The sequence below is a fragment of the Mauremys mutica genome, chromosome 1 (genome assembly GCF_020497125.1).
Source record: "Mauremys mutica isolate MM-2020 ecotype Southern chromosome 1, ASM2049712v1, whole genome shotgun sequence".
Lineage (NCBI taxonomy): Eukaryota > Metazoa > Chordata > Testudines > Geoemydidae > Mauremys > Mauremys mutica.
In genome coordinates this window covers 4,888,197-4,910,033 of record NC_059072.1, presented here as the reverse complement: position 1 = coordinate 4,910,033, position 21,837 = coordinate 4,888,197, and positions in this window count along the sequence as shown.

Genomic DNA, 21,837 nt, shown 5'->3' with positions numbered 1-21,837 from the left:
CCCAGCCCTTGTGGTGTATCGGGGTCCGGAGCAACCTCACTGCCGAGTCCTGTCCTGGGGGGTAGAGCTGCAGTGTGATCTCCCACTTCTGTGCAGCCAGTGGCCTGTGCTCCCCACTGCCACACTGGAGCAGCCACTTTTATCTATTGACAAATAACATTTGCAGAGTTTTGAATTCCCTCAGGAGTAACTAACACCTTGGGCCCAGCTATTCCATCCAAATCAATACAACAGGCCCTGACCTGAGTGCGGCCTCTAGGCGTGGCCTACCACAGCATAATTTCACCCTTCTGCCAGGGGGAGTCGGCAGCACCAGGGGTCAGGTTCAGTATCTAGGGGTCCCTCTTAACACTGCCACAAACAACCAGCTCGAGCCCCCACCCAGTAATCTGGGAAAATTTAACACTGTCCCAGGCACCTCCAAGAGGCTTCCCCACTCACAGGCTGTAAACGGGTCGACTCACCCCTGCAGCGCCTCCTGCTGGTTGCTCTGCGAATTTAGCTCAGTCCAGCCCTGGAGCACCCTCTGCAGGCTGGTGATCCACCTGTTCATAGGCCCCCGTGTCCCTCCCTGGACCCAGTCCCCTTTTACATGGGGTGCTGCCCCCTAGCAGTAACCCCTTTCTCTCTGGGTCTCCCTTTCTGTCTCAGGGAACCCCCACCCTCTATCCCTACCTTGCCTCAGTATTTGGCTACTGCCAGTCATTGTCTAGCCCCACACTCTGGGGCAGACTGCGGTATCAGCCTACTCATCACAGGCAAAGGGGTTTGGACCTGCTGCCTTGGCCTACCCCTGGGCTGCCCTCTGCAACCCCCAGTACCTGTTGGCCCACTGCTAGGCCGCAGCCTGGGGCTTTCTAGGCTGGAGCTCCCCGGCTCCTCAGCCTTCCCCAGCCCTGCTGCACTCAGGTATCTAGTCTCAAGCTCCTAAGCAGCCAGGCCCGTCTCCCTCTATAGCCAGAGAGAGACTGTCTGGCTCCTGGCTTCCCTGCCTTCTTATAAGGCCCTGTTCCTCAGTTTGGGGCGTGGCCCCCAGCTGCAGCCACTTCCCTAATCAGCTCAGCCTTGAGAGCCACCGCTCTCAAGCCCTGTCAGGCCACTTTTTAAACCCCTCACAGCAGGAGCAGGGTCCACCCTGCTACAGGGAGCGCTCTGCCTGCTTGGGCTGCCCTGCTGGCTGGAGGGCTCCCCCTTCTCTGGCTGCCTTGCTAGCTGGAGCTCCTTCTCCCTTCCTGGGCTGCTGCTGCTGGCTGGAGTGCTTCTTCCCAGGACTGCTGCTGCTGCAACTGCTGCTGAGTGGGTGAGTGAGGGGTGGGGGGGGCCTTGCTGGCCAGCCCCCACTCCCCCACCTCTGGAGGGAGAAGCCAGGACCCCACCACCACCACTACAGCTGCCACCTGTGGGGGGTCCTTCCTGCCTAGCCACTGGGGCTGCCAGAGAAGGAACTGCTGCTGCTGCTACTGCTGCTGGAGCTGTGTTTGTCCTGGGGAGCTGCTGGAGCCTGGAGGAGGAGGGAGAAGAGGACTGAAAAGACCACTGGCTGCTGGGGAGCGCACAGAACACCGAAGACCACTGTGGAGGGGGCTCCCAAAGACTGAGTAACCCTTTAACCGTGCTCTAGTGGTGGGGGTTTAGACTGTGTTTGCGGGGACACAGGGGGTGTGGTGTGGAGCCTGCCCCCTGGTCCATCTGTGTGCCCCCCCCTACCCCCACCACCACCGCTGCCCCCTCCACCACCCCCGCAGGCTGCTTACCATCTGCCTCTGCTCCTGCCTCTGGGACCCAGCTGCTCGCCTGGCTTGCCACGCCCTATTGCCACCATTTGGGCTTCCAGCAGCAGCCAGCCAGCCATTGACTTTGCACAAGTGCTTGTGGGTGCACGCACCCCCCCCCTTCCCCGGACTGACCCCTTCCCCTCAGCAACAGGCCCCCTAGCTTTGCCCCTTGTTGCCTGCCCCATTTGCCCCTCGTAGCCTCCCTGCCCCACCCCCCCGCTTCAGTTTGTTTGCCTGCCCCGCCCACCTCCCTTTGCAGCTTTGTTTGTCCTGCCCCAGCCCTAAAGCCAGCCCCTTGGTCCCTCTGCCCCACTCCCAGCCTGGTTGCTACCTTCCCTCCGCGGCCCCTCACCCTGATTAGCCCCTCCCCTCGTGCGCCCATAGCTCTATCAGTGCGCTTGTGCTTCTCCCCTGTTTAAGTTGCCCCTCTTGCACTGCACCCCCCCATTGCTCTTGTTTCCCCCTCCCCTCCCCTAGTGCAGCTAGAGGAGCCGGAATTCGATCCTGTGTTGGTACCTGACACCCCCCCCCCCCGAGTCCTTGGTAGTCCCCCTATCTGCCCCACCCGTTTTGGCACCCTCCTCCCCTGCCCACAGCCTAGCAGGGAGGAGTGGTTGACCTGTCCTTCCCCCCCCCTGCCCCTTTCTCCGGTGTTCTCCCTCCCTCCCTACTCAGCATGGCGGGAGATGCGGTGGGTGGGACCCCTGGGACAACGCCTGTCCCCCCTCCCCCGCCTGCTCCCCCCGAAAACCCCCCAGTCTCGACCTCAACCGCCGCTGCCGGACCTCCTGCCACCGCTCCCGCTGAGGCGCCGGCAGCGGCGACCGATGGGGTGCCCTCTGCTGCTGCCACGTCCCTCGCCCCTTCCGCCTCTGGGGGAGCCCCCCCAGCCGGCGGAAAGGGCCAGGGCAAAAAGAAGGGAAAGGGCCCCGCTAGGAAGACAAAGCCCTCCATGGCGGAGCCTGCCACCGCGGCCCTGCCACCGGCCGCGGCGTCCCTCCCCGCTGTCCCCTCCCCCAGCTCTGCGGGTGCCCCTCCCTTGGCCCCCAGAGCGTACGCCCAGGTGGCGGCGGCCCCCCCGCCTGCCGCTACGTCATCTCCCCCGACCGCCGCCTCCGGTGCCATCTACAGCGGCCGGGGCCCCTTCCCCACCTTGACCCGGAAGCACGGCGTCCGTTGCCTCCTGGTGCCCGCCTCGCCCCACGTGGAGACCTACGTGCGGGCGTTGGCAAGGGTGGTGGGGCCTACGGCCATCGTGGCGGCCTCCAAAATGTACGGCAAGGCGGTCTTCTTCCTTGCCTCGGAGGCCGCCGCCCAGGAGGCGGTGGAGAAGGGCCTGGCGGTGGGGGGCGTGTTTGTCCCCCTGGAGCCGCTGGAGGACCTGGGGGTCCGTGTGGTCCTGACCTCCGTCCCTCCCTTCCTGCCTAATGTCGCCCTGTTGCCCGCCCTCTCTACTCTGGGGAAGCCCATCTCCGTGGTGAGCCCTCTCCCCTTGGGCTGCAAAGACCCCGCCCTCCGTCACGTCCTCTCGTTCCGCCGGCAGGTGCAGCTTCAACTGCCGCCGGCGGCGCGTGGCGGAGAGGCGCTCGAGGGGTCTTTCCTGGTCCCCTATCAGGGGGCCCAGTACCGGGTGCACTACTCCACGGGGGAGGCCCGGTGTTACCTCTGCCAGGCGACGGGGCACGTTCGGAGGGACTGCCCCTTGGCCCGGCACGGGGGAGCGTCCGGGACCCCCGAGCCCCGGCAGAGCGCTGGTCCTGTCATCGCCGGTGCCCCCGGCCGCCCGGTGCCCAGAGCCGCCCCTCCTCCTCCTCAGCCCATCACTGCTCCCGCTCGGGCCTCAGGGGGCCGTCCTCCCGTGCGCCCAGACGAGCGGGAGAGCCCTGCCTCTGCTGCCTGCACTCTGGCGGGGCCTGTGGAGGAGGGTGCGGCAGGGGTACTGCCGGGCGTGGGAGAGGGCTCTCCCCAGGGAGACTCTTCCCTCTCTCCTGCTGTCCCCCCAGTGCCTCTCCGAGCCCCCGAACTGGCATCCTTGCCCCCTGACCCAACCCCTGTCGACCGGCCCAACGATGATGCCATGGAGGACTGGACCCGGGTAGAGGGTAAGCGGGGCAAGCGGAAGGCTCGAACTCCGCCCGTGCCACCTGAGGCGGAAGCCCCCCGTAAGACCAGAAAGGGGGCCGCCGACACCGAGCCTTCCGCCGTGCCCCAGGGGTTGACCCATCTGCCGATGACGGCTAGGGCAGACGTGGCAGCACCGGAAGGTACCACCATCCCTCCTCCGCAGTCCCTTCTTGCGGAGGCCTCCGATGAAGCCCCTCCTGTTCCCTTGCCCCCCGCAATACCCGAGGTGAGCGTCACCTCAGGTGCGAGTGGGGAGGACCCCGGGGTGGTGGGAGGTGAGCTCCCCTCCATCTTCGCGGAGATCGAGGCCCTGGGTCTGACCCCGGTCACCCCGGGGGAGGACGACCCTCTGCCCATGGGCCTCGACTTAGCCGACCTCACCCCAGCTTCCCCTTCCCCGTGCTCCACCGACCCTCCCGCTGCGTCCGCTCCCGCCTCTGAGGGTCCCCTGGACTCCTCAGCCTGCCCGGCTGCAGACGGCACCCTGCTGCTGGCTGCCGAGCCTGCTGTGGCAACGGCCGGTGCCTCGTGGCAGGGAGATGGGCTACCGGGGGTGTCCCTCGGTGGTGTGGGGCAATCGAGTTCCTTCCCGGGTGGGGGCCCCCCTGAGGGTTCTGCATCTCTCTGCGCCGAGGCTGCTCTACCTGCCGTTGAGCCTGAGCCCGGTGTCACTGGGGACCCCCTCCCTACCCCTCCAACTCCCGTACCTGGCCGCGAGGAGCCACTTACTGATGGTTCAGCTCCTGCGGCCCAGGGTCCCGTCTCTCTCCCTCCCCCCACCCCTGCTCCTGACCCCAGCCCTGCCCCCTCCACCTCCCATGATGTTATTGCCGCCCCTGGGGCTGTCTCCTTCCCTTTCCCAGAGGATGACTCCCAGGGAGCGGCCTTTGAATTTCACAGTCCCGACCCACTCGGGGCTGTACTCTTCCCTCCGCCGCCCCCCACTGAGCCAGGGCCCGTCCCTTGCTTGCCCGTCCCGGTGGGCCACGGGGCTGCGCCAGAGGTCCCACCGGTGGACCCCCGGAGGCCAGTGACCCCGCCCCCCCATACGCTGCGAGAGGAGTTGCAGGAGTTCCTGGAGGACGTCCGGGGCTCCCGCAACAAGATCCCGCTTGCTCTCCAGCGCTGGGGGGACTTTCACAAGATCCTCCTGGCCACGAGGGCCCTCATGGGGGAGGGAAAGAGGACCGGGAAGCAGGGTGCCGCGGCTTACCATCGGGTGCGCAAATTCCGTGACTCCTTGCTCACCTTCGGGGTGGGCCACGGTTTGTTGCGCGGCCCAACGGGGGCCGTGAGCGCCCCTGCCGACGAGGATCCCCCCCAGCCCTCCTCATGGCACTCGTCACCTTTGCCACACTGAACACCCGGGGCTGTAGGGTGGGCTTCCGCAGGAGCCAGGTGCTCTCCTTCCTTCGGGAGGGGGGGTACTCGGTGGTTTTCCTGCAGGAGACCCACACGGATCCGGCTGCCGAAGCTAGCTGGCGGCTGGAGTGGGGGGACGAGGTCTACTTCAGCCATCTCACAACCCGTCGGGCTGGAGTGGCTACCCTGTTCTCCCCCGACCTACGGCCTGAGGTGCTGGGGGTCGCCGAGGCTGTGCCGGGCCGCCTGCTGCACCTCCGGGTCCGCATGGAGGGGCTCGTGGTCAACCTCGTCAATGTCTATGCCCCGACATCGCCCCCGGAGCGGCTGCAGTTCTATCAGCAGGCGTCCGCCTTCCTCGGCTCCTTGGATCCTCGTGAGTGCCTGGTCCTGGGCGGGGACTTCAACACCGTCCTAGAGGAGCGGGACCGCTCGGGGACCGAGCAGAGCCCAGCCGCCGCGGACGTCCTCCGGGAGATTGTCACCCATCACTCCCTGGTGGACGTCTGGCGCGACCACCACCCGGACGATGCCTCCACGTTCACCTATGTCCGGGTGGAAGCCCATCGGTCGTGCCGCTCCCGGTTGGACCGCATCTATTTGTCACGGTTCCATCTCTCACGGGCCCAGTCCTCCAGCGTCCGGCCGGCCCCTTTTTCGGACCACCACCTCGCCACCGTGACGGCCTCTCTCTGTGCGGAGAGGCCGGGGCCGGCCTATTGGCACTTTAACAACAGCTTGCTGGAGGATGAGGGCTTCGTAGCGTCCTTCCGGGAGTTCTGGGTGGCCTGGCGAGGGCAGCGGCATGCCTTTCCCTCGGCGCGGCGGTGGTGGGATGTGGGGAAGGTGCGCGCCCGGCTCTTCTGCCGTGACTACACCCGGGGCGCCAGCCGACGGAGGGATGCGGCGATAGGGCAGTTGGAGTGGGAGGTCTTAGAGCTGGAGAGGCGTCTGGCCGCCAGCCCCGAGGATCCATCCCTTTGCGGGGCGTGCCGGGAGAAGCGGGAGGAGCTCCGGGTCCTCGAAGACTATCGGGCCCGGGGCGCCTTTGTTCGATCCCGCATCCGCCTCCTTCGGGAGATGGATCGCGGCTCCCGCTTCTTCTACGCCCTGGAGAAAAGGAGGGGGGCCAAGAAGCACGTCACCTGCCTTCTGGCGGAGGACGGCTCCCCCCTCACGGATCCGGCGGAGATGTGCGAGAGGGCCCGGACCTTCTACGCGCGCCTTTTCTCCCCGGATCCGACCGATCCTGCCGCTTGCAGAGTGCTCTGGGACGGGCTCCCGACGGTCAGCGCGGGCGACCGAGACCGGCTAGAGCTGCCTCTCACTCTGGCCGAGTTCTCGGAAGCCCTCCGCCGCATGCCCACCAACAAGTCTCCGGGCATGGACGGGCTGACCGTGGAGTTCTACCGCGTGTTCTGGGACGTCCTCGGCCCGGACCTGGTCAGCGTCTGGGCCGAGTCCTTGCGGAGCGGGGTCCTCCCTCTCTCGTGCAGGCGAGCCGTGCTCGCCTTACTGCCGAAGAAGGGGGACCTCCGCGACTTACGGAATTGGCGTCCCGTCTCGCTCCTCAGCACGGACTACAAGATCGTAGCCAAGGCCATCTCGCTGCGGCTGGGGGCCGTGCTGGAGGACGTGATCCACCCAGACCAGACCTACACCGTCCCGGGCCGTAGCATCTTCGACAACCTGTATCTGGTCCGGGATCTCTTGGAGCTTGGGTGCAGGGATGGTCTGTCGTTCGCCCTCCTGTCCCTGGATCAGGAGAAGGCGTTCGACAGGGTAGACCACGGATATCTCCTGGGCACTCTGCAGGCGTTAGGCTTCGGGTCCCAGTTTGTGGGTTTTCTCCAGGTGCTGTACGCTTCCGCAGAGTGTCTGGTCAGGCTCAACTGGACCCTGACCGAGCCGGTCAGCTTCGGGCGGGGAGTGCGGCAGGGGTGCCCCCTCTCGGGCCAGCTGTACGCCCTGGCAATCGAGCCCTTCCTCTGTCTCCTCCGCAGGAGGTTGACGGGGTTGGTGCTTCGGGAGCCGGAGCTGCGGCTGGTCCTGTCGGCGTACGCCGACGATGTGCTCCTCGTGGTCCAGGACCCGGGCGACTTGGCGCGGGTGGAGGCCTGCCAGGCTGTGTACTCGGCAGCCTCCTCCGTCCGGGTCAACTGGGTCAAGAGCTCTGGCCTGGTGGTCGGGGACGGGTGGCAGGCGAGCTCCCTCCCAACCGCGCTTCAGGCCATCCGGTGGAGCGCGGGTCCACTGCTCTATCTCGGCGTTTACCTTTCTGCCACGCATCCCTCTCCGCCGGAGAACTGGCAAGGTTTGCAGGGGAGGGTGGCGGAGCGGCTCCGGAAATGGACAGGACTCCTCCGGTGCCTTTCCCTCCGAGGGAGGGCACTGGTGCTCAATCAACTGGTCCTGTCCATGCTCTGGTACCGGCTCAACACCCTGGTCCCGGCCCCGGGGTTCCTGACCGAACTCCGGACGGTGGTTCTGGAGTTCTTTTGGCCAGGACTGCACTGGGTCCCTGCAGGGGTGCTCCACCTGCCCCTGGAGGAGGGAGGGCAGGGCCTGAAGTGCCTGCGCACTCAGGTCCACGTCTTCCGCCTCCAGGCACTGCAGAGGCTCCTTTATGGTGTGGGTAGTCCGGCATAGAGAGCTCTGGCACATGCCTTCCTACGCCGCTTCCGAGGGCTCCGATACGACCGGCAGCTCCTTTACCTCAACCCGAGGGGCCTTCCGCGAGACCTCTCCGGGCTGCCGGTCTTCTACCAGGACCTCCTCCGGACCTGGAAGCTGTTCTCTGCGACCAGGTCCGTGGCGGCCACCGAAGGGGCAGATCTCCTCGCGGAGCCCCTGCTACACAACCCCCAGCTCCGTGTGCAGGTGGCGGAGTCCCCCGCGGTGCGCCAGAGGTTGGTCCTGGCGGAAGCTACCAGGGTTGGAGACCTCCTGGACTACGACCGGGGAGACTGGCTGGATCCCCCGACGCTCGCTCGGCGTATGGGGCTCTCCAGACCTTGTACTCCCCGGCTCGTACTACAGGAAGTGAAGGCCACTTTGCCGCCCGCTGCTCGGGCCTACCTCGACCGGATCCTGCGTGAGGGCACGCCCCGCCCACCCCCCACCCCGAGCCCTCCAGACCTTTTCATCGGGCCCCTGCCCCGTGGACCCGACCGCCCCTCCCGCCCCTTCTCCGCCAGCCGGCTGCACGATCTGCAGCCAGTCCGTTTCCAAACCGCGCCAAGGAAGCAGCTCTACGCACTCGTGCTCCACACCCTTCACTTCCTCACCCTCGTGTCCCGCCCCGACACCAAGTGGCGGGACCTCCTGCCACCTCTGGAGGGTGAGGAGCCCCGGTGGGCCAGCCTGTACTCCACCCTGGTCCCGAGGCCCGTCGGGGATATCAGTTGGCGGCTCCTCCACGGGGCCGTGAGTACGGGCGTGTACTTGGCGCGGTTTACCCCTGTCCCAGACACCTGCCCCTTCTGCGGCGTGAGGGAGACCCTGGCGCACATTTACATAGAGTGCGCCAGGCTGCAGCCCCTCTACCGGCTCCTCACTAATCTCCTATTGCGTTTCTGGCTGCACTTTTCCCCACACCTCCTTCTCCATGCACTCCCTATCCGTGGCCCCACGAAGTCGCGGGACCTCCTGGTCAACCTCCTCCTCGCCCTGGCAAAAATGGCCATCTACGCGACCAGGGAGAGGCGGTTGGCCAATGGAGACTCCTGCGACTGTGGGGCTTGTTTCCGATCCTTAGTCCGCTCACGTCTCCGGGCGGAGTTCCTCTGGGCGGCGTCCGCTGGCTCCCTTGACGCCTTCGAGGAGCAGTGGGCGCTGTCCGGGGTTCTCTGCTCGGTGTCACCGTCAGGCTCCCTTCTTATGACCCTTTGACCGCACTCCTGTCCCTGTTCTTTTATTAGTTGTCCCCCGCAATTAGTGGGTTTCTGAGGCTCTGTGGCACCTCCCCTTAGGCTGGGGGGGTTCCATTAGCATGGGGCGGGCTCGCCCGCCCCATTTCCTGGAAACCCAATAGATACACACCTCCCCCCTTAAAACCCCCACCCCTGGGGATCATGGGGCCTTCTGGCCTGTGCGACCCGGAGGTGTCCTGCCAGCCGCGCCTGCTTCTCTTCACTGTCCTTCAGTTTGCAGGCCAGGGCTTCCTTCTCCTGCCGGACTTTTTGGAGCTCTGCTAGGACCGTCTTCCAAGCCTGCTCCGTGGTGTCTAGCTGCACCCGTAGATCCTGGTCCTCCCGGCAGTCTTCCTGACCCTTCACCCTCAGGGTCTGGGTTCCTACCGTCACCTTCTCTACCCCCACCTGGGTCCCGGCCTCCTGCTGGGCCCAGTCCATTTGGGTTTCCTTGTCAATGACCTCCCTGGTGATGGTCTGGGTCTGACCCTCTCGCAGGGTCCCCACCGTCCCAGTTGCAGTCTTCACCCCCTCCCCTGGGTGGCCCACTGGCTGGTCAGCCCTTCTCTCGGCTGCCTCCAGCTGTGTTGCCCTCCCCACTAGGGGGCAGTCCTTCTTCAGGTGGCCCCGCTCCTGGCAATGCCAACAGGCTCCCCGCCTCGGTGTTGCCCAGGCCCCCTGCTTCTTCCCACTGTCCCTCCCTGGGCCAACCCTTCCTGGGTTGCCCTGGGTCGTGTTCCTCTGGGCCAGGCAGTCCCTCCAAAAGTGGCCCCGCCTCCCACAGGCCCAACACACCCGCAGCCGCCTGGGTTCCCTCACCCAGCGTGCCGTCTGAGGGACTGGGTTTTGTCCCAATCTGGGGTGAGGCACCCTGCCCCCAGCCCCATAGGGACAGTCTCGTTTTATGTGCCCACTCCTGGCACAGACAAAACAAGTCCTTCTTTCCGCCCTAGGCCTCCTGGCCCTAGGGCCGGGCTCCTCCCTTGGTCCTTGGCGGTTCCTCCTGGACACCTGCCGCAGGAGTTTCCGCATGGCCCGCTGTTCCTCCACCAGCTGGGCCATCTGTCCTTGGAGGGCCCATTGCGCCTCCTGCAGTCCCTGTGGGTCATCAGTCCCCTTCCTCTGGGGTGCTGACTCCAAACCCCACCCATGGACTACGCCTGGAGTCTCCGCATAGAAGACCCCCGCGTAACAGGGATCCATCATCTCCTGGGTTTCCTACGCTGGCCCCTTGTATCAGGGGCGGTTCTTACTCCTGCCTGGCTTGCCACGTGTAAACGGGTGGACTCACCCCTGCAGCCCCTCCTGCTGGTTGCTCTGCAAATTTAGCTCAGTCCAGCCCTGGAGCACCCTCTGCAGGCTGGTGATCCACCTGTTCGTAGGCCCCCGTGTCCCTCCCTGGACCCAGTGCCCTTTTACATGGGGTGCTGCCCCCTAGCAGTAACCCCTTTCTCTCTGGGTCTCCCTTTCTGTCTCAGGGAACCCCCACCCTCTATCCCTACCTTGCCTCAGTATTTGGCTACTGCCAGTCATTGTCTAGCCCCACACTCTGGGGCAGACTGCAGTATCAGCCTACTCATCACAGGCAAAGTTGGGTTTGGACCTGCTGCCTTGGCCTACCCCTGGGCTGCCCTCTGCAACCCCCAGTACCTGTTGGCCTACTGCTAGGCCGCAGCCTGGGGCTCTCTACGCTGGAGCTCCCCGGCTCCTCAGCCTTCCCCAGCCCTGCTGCACTCAGGTATCTAGTCTCAAGCTCCTAAGCAGCCAGGCCCATCTCTCTCTATGTTGTGTATTTGGTTGTCATGGTTTTTGTTGCTATGGCAACTGAGTTAGATTATTATGGGTTAGCTCAACCGGTTTCAACCGGCTGAGTGAGCTCTCTGTATATCTGTAAATAAAATGGAGGTTTTGGTTAGCTGCCTGCTCTCTGGCCTCAAGTGATTGCTTCCTACATCGGCTGCCCCAAGGATATAACAATGGCGACGAGGGTGGGATCCTGGTGCTGCTCCAGTAACAGAAGGAAGTAGAAGTCAAGGTAAAGAACAAACAAACAAAAAAAGCTGCTTGTTTGCACTGACTGTGAAAGTGAAACTAAAAATCATGGCTACTCTGACCAGGCCCCTGGAGCCTTTTGATGAGAATACAGAGCAGTGGCATGTGTATACTGAGCATTTTGAGCTTTTTGGTATTGCAAATGACATTACAGAAGCGAAGAAGGTGCCAATATTCTTAACTGTTGTAGGGGCTAAAACCTACTCTCTGCTATGCAGCTTACTACACCCTGTTAAGCCTGAGACTAAATCTTACAGTGACATTGTGGAAATCCTGGGGTCTCATTTCTCCCCAAAACCACTGGTAATTGCTGAAAGATATAGGTTCCACAAAAGAGACCAAAAGGAAGATGAAACAGTTGTACAATTTGTAGCCATTTAAAAAAAGCTAGCAGAACACTGTGAATTTAAAGAGATGTTAAATGATGCCCTGCGTGACAGGTTAGTGTGTGGCCTCTGCAGTGAAGCTATACGGAAGCGCCTACTGACAGAGGCTCAGCTTACATTACAGAAGGCTGTTGATATTGCTGTCTCCATGGAACTGGCTACAAGGGAGGCACAATACATCGGTGCATCCCCTAGGGTGCAAAAAGTGTCACAAGAACTGACCCACAAAACGGTGCAGAGTCAAGAATGTTACCGCTGTGGTAAGCTGGGTCACCAGGCATCAGAATGCTGGTGTAAGAACCTGGTGTGTCGACACTGTGGCAAAAAGGGACACATTGAGTATGCCTGTAAACAAAAGAAAAAGAGGCCTGTGGTCTGGCCGACAAAAAGAGGAACCTTGCATACCCTAGAGCAGACCCAGGATGATCAAGGTGACACCTCCTCACAAGAGGAAGTGCCACTGCATGTTTTGTCTTTGGCAGCGGGCTCACATGAATACTGGGTAACCCCTTTATTGGAGGGCAAACCTATACGCATGGAACTAGACACCGGTGCAGCTGTCTCGCTGGTTCCTGAGACTGTGTATGAGGAAAAGCTACAGCATCTTCCGCTTAAGGCAACAAAAACTGTTCTGAAGACGTATACAGGTGAAGCTGTGCCCATGTTGGGCACTATTGATGTTAAGGTGGAGCTCAATGGACAGGTGGCTAAATTGCCACTGTTTGTGGTGAGAGGTGACTACCCAGCCTTAATGGGTAGGTCTTGGCTTGGGAAGATTCAACTGAACTGGGCAGAAGTGCACCGGATGACTAAAGAAGAAACCAGTCTAACCCCTATTCTAAGGAAACATGCTGCTGTTTTTGGAGATGATTTGGGAAGTATGAAGGGAATCACTGTGACATTGAACATTAAACCTGACAGTCCACCAAAATATCTGAAAGCCCGAACTGTGCCATATGCCATCAGGCCAAAAGTTGAAGCAGACCTGGAGTGCCTGGTCACCAATGGAGTCCTAATACCAGTTACCCATAGCTCATGGGCCACTCCTATCGTTCCAATCGTGAAGAAAGATGGCTCTCTCCGGATTTGCGGTGATTTTAAAGTCACTGTCAACCCAGTGTTGTGTGCAGAGCAATACCCGCTTCCCCGCATCGATGACCTCTTCGCAGGCCTGGCTGGGGGACAAAAGTTCAGTAAGATTGATCTGAGTCAAGCATATTTACAGATGCACGTCGATGAAAAGTCCCAAGAGCTGTTGACTATTGTGACTCATAAGGGGCTTTATCGATACTGTCGCCTACCCTTCGGAATAACATCTGCTCCCGCCCTGTTCCAGAGGGCTATGGACCAGATCTTGTGTGGCTTGTCAGGAGTTCAGTGCTATCTGGATGATATCCTGGTCACTGGAAGAAATGAAGAGGATCACTTAAAGAATTTAGAGGCTACCCTACAAAGATTGGAAGAGTATGGCCTACGAGTTCGCAAAGACAAGTGTGAATTCTTCAAGCCCTCTGTTGAATATTTGGGACACATCATTGATTCTGCAGGTCTTCATAAGGCCCCTGCAAAAGTTAAAGCTATTGTGGAGGCTCCCCCACCTCGAAATGTAAGCCAGCTGCGCTCGTTTCTAGGACTCCTGAACTATTATGGAAAGTTCATCTCACAGTTAGCCACACTGCTAAAACCACTTCATGAGCTCCTTGGGCAGAACAAGGCCTGGAAGTGGACTGAAGCCTGTGATGTTGCGTTTAACAAAGCTAAGGATGCATTGCTAAATTCTGAAGTTCTAACGCACTTTGATCCATCCTTACCACTGCAATTGGCCTGCGATGCCTCCCCTTATGGAGTGGGAGCAGTCGTGTCACATATTATGCCTTCAGGAGAAGAGAGACCTATTGCTTTTGCTTCACGCACTCTAAGCAAAGCAGAAACTAACTACGCCCAAATCGAACGTGAGGCATTAGGAATTGTTTTTGGAATTCGGAAGTTTCATCAGTACCTGTTTGGGCGAAAATTTACTCTTCTCACAGACCATCGACCTCTGACATCAATTTTTGGACCCTACACAGGCATTCCCCCATTAGCTGCTAGTCGTATGCAATGTTGGGCATTGTTACTTTCAGCACACACATATGAAATCAAATATCGGAAATCCACTCTGCACGGCAATGCAGATGGCCTCTCAAGGTTGCCTTTGCCGGTCAAACACCAAGATAGTGCCCAAAAGGAAATCTTCTACTTTGAACAGGTAGAGAATACACCCATCACTGCTACTCAGATAAAGAAGGCAACTCGCGTTGACCCAGTATTGTCCCACGTTATGGACCTGGTGATGCATGGAAAATCTCAACAAACCTCTCCGGTCTCATCCGACCTTGTTCCCTACATGTCCAAGCGGACGGAGTTATCGGTCCAATCTGGTTGTTTGTTGTGGGGGAGACGTGTCATTATTCCACCACCCCTGAGATCACAGATGTTAGAACAGCTACATTCCGGTCACTGTGGAATAGTGCGCATGAAGGAAATTGCACGAAGCTATTTTTGGTGGCCTGGACTGGACAGCGCTATTGAAGAGAAGGCAAAAGCTTGTATGTCATGTCAGGGTGTGAGGAATGCACCCCAGTGGGCACCCCTACACCCATGGGACTGGCCTGAAAACCCGTGGCAACGTATTCACGTTGACTTTGCTGGCCCCCTTGAAGGAAGCATGTTCTTGGTGGCAATAGATGCCCATTCTAAATGGCCAGAAGTCTCTATAATGCAGTCCACTTCTGCAGAGAGTACTATCCAAAAATTACGAGGACTCTTTAGTCGTTTTGGTCTGCCAGAACAACTTGTGAGCGACAACGGACCGCAGTTCGTTTCTCAGGAGTTTCAAAATTTTATGAAGGCAAATGGGATACACCACATCACGTCAGCACCATATCATCCGTCCACCAACGGATTAGCTGAAAGATTTGTGCAGACAATGAAAAACGCTTTGAAATCAGCAAGGGGACAACACTCCATTCAAAAGCGTCTGGATACCTTTTTACTTTCCTACAGAAACACACCTCATGCTACGACCCACGCATCTCCGGCCTTTCTAATGATGGGACGACAGCTGCGCACTTGCTTTGATCTGCTGAAACCTTCTGAACCCAGACAAATTGTGCAACATCAGCAGCAATATCAAGTCATCAGACGGGCACCCAGAGCAAAAGACCGAACCTTTAGCCCGGGACAGCCAGTTTTGGCTCGGAATTATACTTCCAGAGCTAAATGGGTTCCGGCCACAGTCATCACTCAAACAGGACCTGTTTCCTACACAGTCCGGACTGCAGAGAATCTTACCTGGCAGCAACATGTAGATCAGCTGTTGCCAGGTCATGCCAGTCCTCAGGACCCATCTGCAGTTGAGGGGTCTGACTTCACCTCTTCTAGTGAGGGACCGAATCACGAGTCACCTGTTTCTGACTGTTCTCCTCCATTACTGCCGGCGGCTGAGATACCCCTTTGCCCAGCACGAGCTGATACCACCTCCTCACCTGTTCGTGCTGCGGACCCTGAGCCCCTAGTGCTTTCGGGTGCAATAACACCAGAAGTTCGCCGTAATCCACCTAGAGACAGAAGGCCTCCTCATCGGCTGGATCTTTAGCTAGGGCGAACCCACGGTTATGGGGCAAAATAATCCCCAGGGTTTAGCCGGGAATGGAAGCAATCTACCCTCCTTCTCTAGTCTAGTGTGTGTTTTATTTAGGGGATGTTCTTATTAGGGGGGGAGGAATATGTTGTGTATTTGGTTGTCATGGTTTTTGTTGCTATGGCAACTGAGTTAGATTATTATGGGTTAGCTCAACCGGTTTCAACCGGCTGAGTGAGCTCTCTGTATATCTGTAAATAAAATGGAGGTTTTGGTTAGCTGCCTGCTCTCTGGCCTCAAGTGATTGCTTCCTACACCGGCTGCCCCAAGGATATAACACTCTATAGCCAGAGAGAGACTGTCTGGCTCCTGGCTTCCCTGCCTTCTTATAAGGCCCTGTTCCTCAGTTTGGGGCGTGGCCCCCAGCTGCAGCCACTTCCCTAATCAGCTCAGCCTTGAGAGCCACCGCTCTCAAGCCCTGTCAGGCCACTTTTTAAACCCCTTCCAGCAGGAGCAGGGTCCACCCTGCTACACAGGCACAGAGTCTGTGTGTAACCAAAGAGCACTGCTATTGGAAGGGACAGGGAACCCAGCATTAGTTTGGGGAAACACCACAACCACATTCAAACACATGTGATCCTCAGCCAACCCGACCCCACAGCATGCTGGGCAGTGCCCTTTGCCTCAGTTTCCCACCTGCTGAGGAATAAATGTCCCGTTAGCACATCGCTCCCTTCTCCCTCCACTGCACCCCACTCACAGTTGGCCAACAAAAACCCAGAGCTCAGAGGGGCCTTCCTGTGGGTTCACCTCCCACCCCCGGAACGTGCATCCAGCACAACTGACCCTGCTGCCACCATTCGCTTTGCCACCATCGGTCACTCCGGCATTGCTGCTGCTTCTCTGCTGCCGCCCGCCGCTCTCTGTGATGCCACGGCCTGAGGTTCCACCACTTAACCCAGCGCTTGGTGGGTAGCGGGAAACCTCACTGCTCGGGCGCTCTCTTTCCCTGCACCACCGTCCCGCACCAGGTCGATGGCTCGGCTCATTATCCGTGAGTTCAGCCCTAGTGACCCCTTAACAGAACAACTACTCTCAACTGAGCCTAATTAGCTCTGTCGTTAAACCAGGGCTTCTCACAACACAAGTTTTGGTGGCCTCTGTGCACTTGCTGGTGGCCGTTTTGACAATTTTTTCTAAGGGTATGTCTACACTACAAGACTATTTCGAATCAACTTAAGTCGAATTTGTGGAATCGACCTTATGAAGTCGAATTTGTGTATCCACACTAAATACACTAATTCGACTGTGTGAGTCCACAGTAACGGGGCAAGCGTCGACTTTGGAAGCGGTGCACTGTGGGAAGCTATCCCATAGTTCCCGCACTCGCCGCTGCCCATTGGAATTCTGGGATTTCCCCCCAATGCATGCTGGGGGGGAAAACTGTGTCGAGGGTGGTCCTTGGTAACTGTCAGCATTCAACCATCACTCCCACTGGCGGGAAATCAGTTCGCGCACTTTTCCTGTTATAAGTGACAGCGCGGACGCCACAGCACTCCACTGCGATCATGGAGCCCGCTGCGATCATCGCTGCACTTATGGCCGTTGTCAACTCCTTGCACCTTATCGTACACCTCTTCAACAGTCAGATGCTGAGAAATCGGGCGAGGAGGCTCTGGCAGCGCGGTGAGCACATGAAGTCTCAGACTGGCACAGACCTGTCAGAAAGCACGGGACGCCGCGCCGTGGAGATCATGGTGGCACTGGGTCATGTTCATGCTATGGGACGGCGATTCTGGGCCCGGGAAACAAGCACGGACTGGTGGGACCGCATAGTGCTGCAGGTCTGGGATGAATCACAGTGGCTGCTAAACTTCAGGCACTTTCCTTGAAATGTGTGACTTGCTGTCCCCTGCCCTGAAGCGCAAGGACACGCATATGCGAGCAGCCCTGACAGTGCAGAAGCGAGTGGCCATAGCCCTCTGGAAACTTGCCACGCCAGACAGCTACCGGTCAGTAGCGAACCACTTTGGCGTGGGCAAATCTACCGTGGGGGTTGCTGTGATGCAAGTAGCCAACGCAATCGTTGAACTCCTGCTCTCGAAGGTAGTGACCCTGGGAAACGTCCAGGTTGTCATAGCTGGCTTCGCCGCGATGGGATTCCCAATCTGCGGTGGGGCTATAGATGGGACTCACATCCCTATCCTGGGACCGGACCACCAGGCCAGCGAGTACATTAACCGAAAGGGCTACTTTTCAGTGGTGCTGCAAGCACTGGTGAAGGGGACACTTCACCAACATCAACGTCAGGTGGCCGGGCAAGGTTCATGACGCGCGTGTGTTCAGGAACTCTGGTCTGTTTAAATGCCTCCAGGCAGGTAGTTTCTTCCCGGACCACAAAATAACTGTTGGGGATGTGCAGATGCCTACAGTGATCCTCGGGGACCCAGCCTACCCGCTAATGCCCTGGCTCATGAAGCCCTATACAGGCACCTTGGACAGTGAGAAGGAACTCTTCAACTACCGGCTGAGCAAGTGCAGAATGGTGGTGGAGTGTGCTTTCGGACGTCTCAAGGGGAGATGGCGGAGCTTACTGACTCGCTCGGATCTCAGCGAAAACAATATCCCCATTGTTATTGCAGCTTGCTGTGTGCTCCACAATCTCTGTGAGAGCAAGGGGGAGACCTTTATGGCGGGATGGGAGGTTGAGGCAAATCGCCTGGCTGCAGATTACGCTCAGCCAGACACCCGTGCCATTAGAAGATCCCAGCGGGAAGCGCTGTGCATCCGGGAGGCTTTGAAAGCTAGGCTCATCAGAGAGCAGGGTAACCTATGACTGTCTAGTTGCTTTACAGAGAAGCTGAACCTGGCCATGTTTCTTTACCCAGTTACTGCTGACTCTCCTCTGCAGTCTCATACCCCGTTCACCCCGTTTGCCCCCTTCCAACACACGTGTAAAAATAAAGGTAATGAAGCATTGTTATTTAAAAACCTTTTCTTTAATAATGATTTCGCGTCCAAGGGTTGAAACAGGGACGCGGACTGTGGTGGGTAGGGTGTGCAGTGATGTAGAGACCGCTTCTAGACTCTAGGAATGACAGGCTACTGCTCCTACAGCGGTCTCTGGGGGGAGGACGGTTACAGGTGGGTGTGCAGGAAGGGGTGAGGGGTGTAGGCTTTGGGACGGAGTTTGGGTGCAGCCTCTGGGCTGGGGGTGGGGGCGTAGGAAGGGGTGTGGGAAGGGGGGGAGGCGTAGGGGGTTGCGGGCTGGGGCTGGGGCTGAGGGTTTGGGGCATTGTGGAGGCTCAGGGCAACGGTAGAAGGGCAGGGTGATGGCAACCTGCCTTGCCATTTGTGGATGGCAGGCGCTAGTACCCTGGGGCAGCAGACAGCATTTGTGCCGGTAGCCGCTCTACTGTCAGGTAGGGACGCAGCGCGGGGCGGGGGGGGGGGGAAGACGACACGCCGGGGGAGGGGTGGCAGGTGGGCGCTGGGACCTGCTCCAGGCAGGGAATTGACGGGGCGGGGGGAGACCTGCGTGGGCCAGGGCCCGATCCAGGCTGGGCCGGGGGAGAGACCCACCTCCAAGTATACCTGGAGCAGGGCACATGCCGCCTATGAACAGAACATTAAAAACACCTCACAGACCGACCAGGGTGCCTAGTGACTGCACTCAGTGAGTAACCTGCTGTTGATCCTGCCCCCATGTCTGTACCCTGTTCATGGTGACTGTCCTATGCAATTACCAAACCCCTCTCCCCCCTTCACAGAAAGTCTTCAGCAAAGAAACATGACAGAAACAGAAATTAACAGCAAACTACTTTTAATACTCGACAACACAGTAAAGGTGAGAACTTTTCAAAATCTAGGGACTGAGAACTTTTGGGTAATTTAGCAGTCTGCTGTGGTGCAGTGACAGTTATCATGGCCCTTGGTACCCCTCCTGTGACGTTATTGATATAAATGGGGACCATATAGAACATGGGTTGCAACCAAGGTCCTGTAGTGGCACCAAACCTTGGGTAAAGGGGGTCATCTAAGGTGTCTAAGACCAGGTTCTGGGTTGCTGGTTATGATTATGCTGTCTGTATGTCTGCGTATCATTTTGTAGTTGAAGTTATAAGTATTGGCTCTGTAATGTCTGTATTCTGTATTATGCTCTGCCTCTGGGAAGTGTCCCAGACAAAGCTGATGTTAGCCCGGCATAGCTGGCTTGATGGCCCATTAAAGGGCCATCGGCTACACAATTGACCCATGGAGAGAAGGCAGACACGCCTTGTGACTCAGCAAAGTATGCAGGGACTGGCCCATGTGACTCCAGGCTCCATTTTGCTGTAAATTTCCACAGTGAAGACAAAGGGATTCTTACACCTGGAAAAGTCTATATAAGGCTAATGCCTCATCTCCATCTTGTCTTCAATCCTGCTTCTGACCTCTGGAAGGACTTTGCTACAAACTGAAGCTTTACACAAGGGACTGAACGACCCATCCCAGTGGGGGATGCATTCCAGAGACTCAATTTGAACCTGCAGTTTACTCCAGCACTGCTGCAAGCCTGAACTAAGAACTTTGCCATTACTGTATGTAATTGATTCCATTTAACCAATTCTACCTCTCATTTCCACCTTTTTCCCTTTGTAAATAAACCTTTAGATTTTAGATTCTAAAGGATTGGCAACAGCGTGATTTGTGGGTAAGATCTGATGTGTATATTGACCTGGGTCTGGGGCTTGGTCCTTTGGGATCGAGGGAACCGTTTTCTTTTATTGGGGTGTTGGTTTTCATAACCATTCATCCCCAGGACGAGTGCACTGGTGGTGATGCTGGGAGACTGGAGTGTCTAAGGAAATTGCTTGTGTGACTTGTGGTTAGCCAGTGGGGTGAGACCAAAGTCCTTTTTGTCTGGCTGGTTTGGTTGGCCTTAGAGGTGGAAAAACCCCAGCCTAGGGCTGTGACTGCCCTGTTTGAGCAATTGGTCCTGATTTGGCACTCTCAGTTGGGTCCCGCCAGAATCGCTCCGTCACAGTGGCGTAGTCGTGCTTGGATCCACAGAACCAGGTCAATTAAGCTTTGGGTCAGAACCCCACGCTATCCAAATTTTAACTTTGGGATTGAGAGTTTGGTTGGTTAAAGATCAGTGACCATGAGACAGAAAGCATCAGGAAAAGCAAGGAAACTGCAAGCCTTGAGAGACAGCCTGCAGTTTGATTATGAGCAAGAACTGGCAGAAATTCGAATGGAGAAAGAGGCTGAGGAGAGAAAGAAAGAAGTTGCTAAGAGAGAAGAAAAAGCTCGTAAGAGGCGTCTGGAGCTGCTGGCTGCTGAGGAGAAAACTCGACAAATGCAACAGGAGACAGCTAGACTCCAAATCCAAGTCAAAAAAGCAATGGAAGAACAGCAGAGACTGTATCCTCTTGAAAGTCCAGTTTGTAACAATGTTGGTATGTTGTATAAATCTGAGCAGTTGTCTGGGGGTAACCAAATGTACCCCAACAATGCCACCTTTTATGTCAATGCTGTTACTGTGTGTTCAATAGGGGGTGGCCCCATAAATTGTGCCAGTGCTATGGATGGTAATGGTAATGGAAAATTCATAGAGAGTGTAAAAGTCAATGGTAAAAGCTGTTTAGGGCAAATTATGGCTTCTAACATCACTCTTGTTAAAGCAGATCTGGTCAAAGAGGAAGATTATTTACCAAATCAGAGTGTGAATGTTGTGATCCTCTGTGAGTTTACTGTCCGTGTGCCTTTAGCCAGAATCCACCTTGAGTGGAATGGGGCTCAGCATGAAGTGATAGCTGGTGTCAGGAAGTTATTGCCTAAAGATCTTTTAATTGGGGAAAATGTGAAAGCTTTGTTCAGTCCAGGTAGCCAGTCACAGGAGAGGAATAATCTTAAACCTGTGTCTATTGTGAGCAATGATTTGCCTGAGGAGGGTTGCTCCAAAGGTTTGTCTGTGCAAAAAAGCAGTGTGTCTGGGAATGAAGTTTCTGAATGTCTGTCTGATGTCTCAGAAGGAAATCTGAAGTTAGATCAAGAGCAGAAAAATCTCATTGGGGAGGAAAATGTTTCTCAGGTTAAATCCCTAACTGAGGAAGGAGAGGGTAAATTTGTAATGGGTAATGGATTGGTGGCTAGTGCAGCTTGTAGAAGTAAACCTGAAATGGGTAACTGTGATTTGCTAAAAGTAGCTCAGTGTAGTGAAAAGAGCAGCAGCTTATCTGTTGGGAGAGGCAATGTGCCTGGTAGGGAAAGTTTGGAGGAGCCTAGGCAGCCTTGTGAGCTGATGGCTTTGTCTAATCAGCAGTTTGGGAAGGGAGGGATAGTGGAAAATGAGTGTCCATATCCCTTACCTGTGTCCTGTGTGGAGAAATGTGACAGTGGAGGGAATGTGCCTGTGTCTGTCAGGGGTATTGACTTGCCTATGAAGGAAGCTACCCCAGTCTCCAAGCAGTTGTCTGTGAACAGCCCTGTGTGCTGGGACAAGGGAAGTGAGATCCCAAGCTGTGTGTCTGGTAAAGGAGAATGTGTCTCCGGCTCTTCTGTGTCTGTGGAGCAGACAGAAGGTGCCTGTCAGCCTGTGATGGTTGAGGGTGATTCAGTTG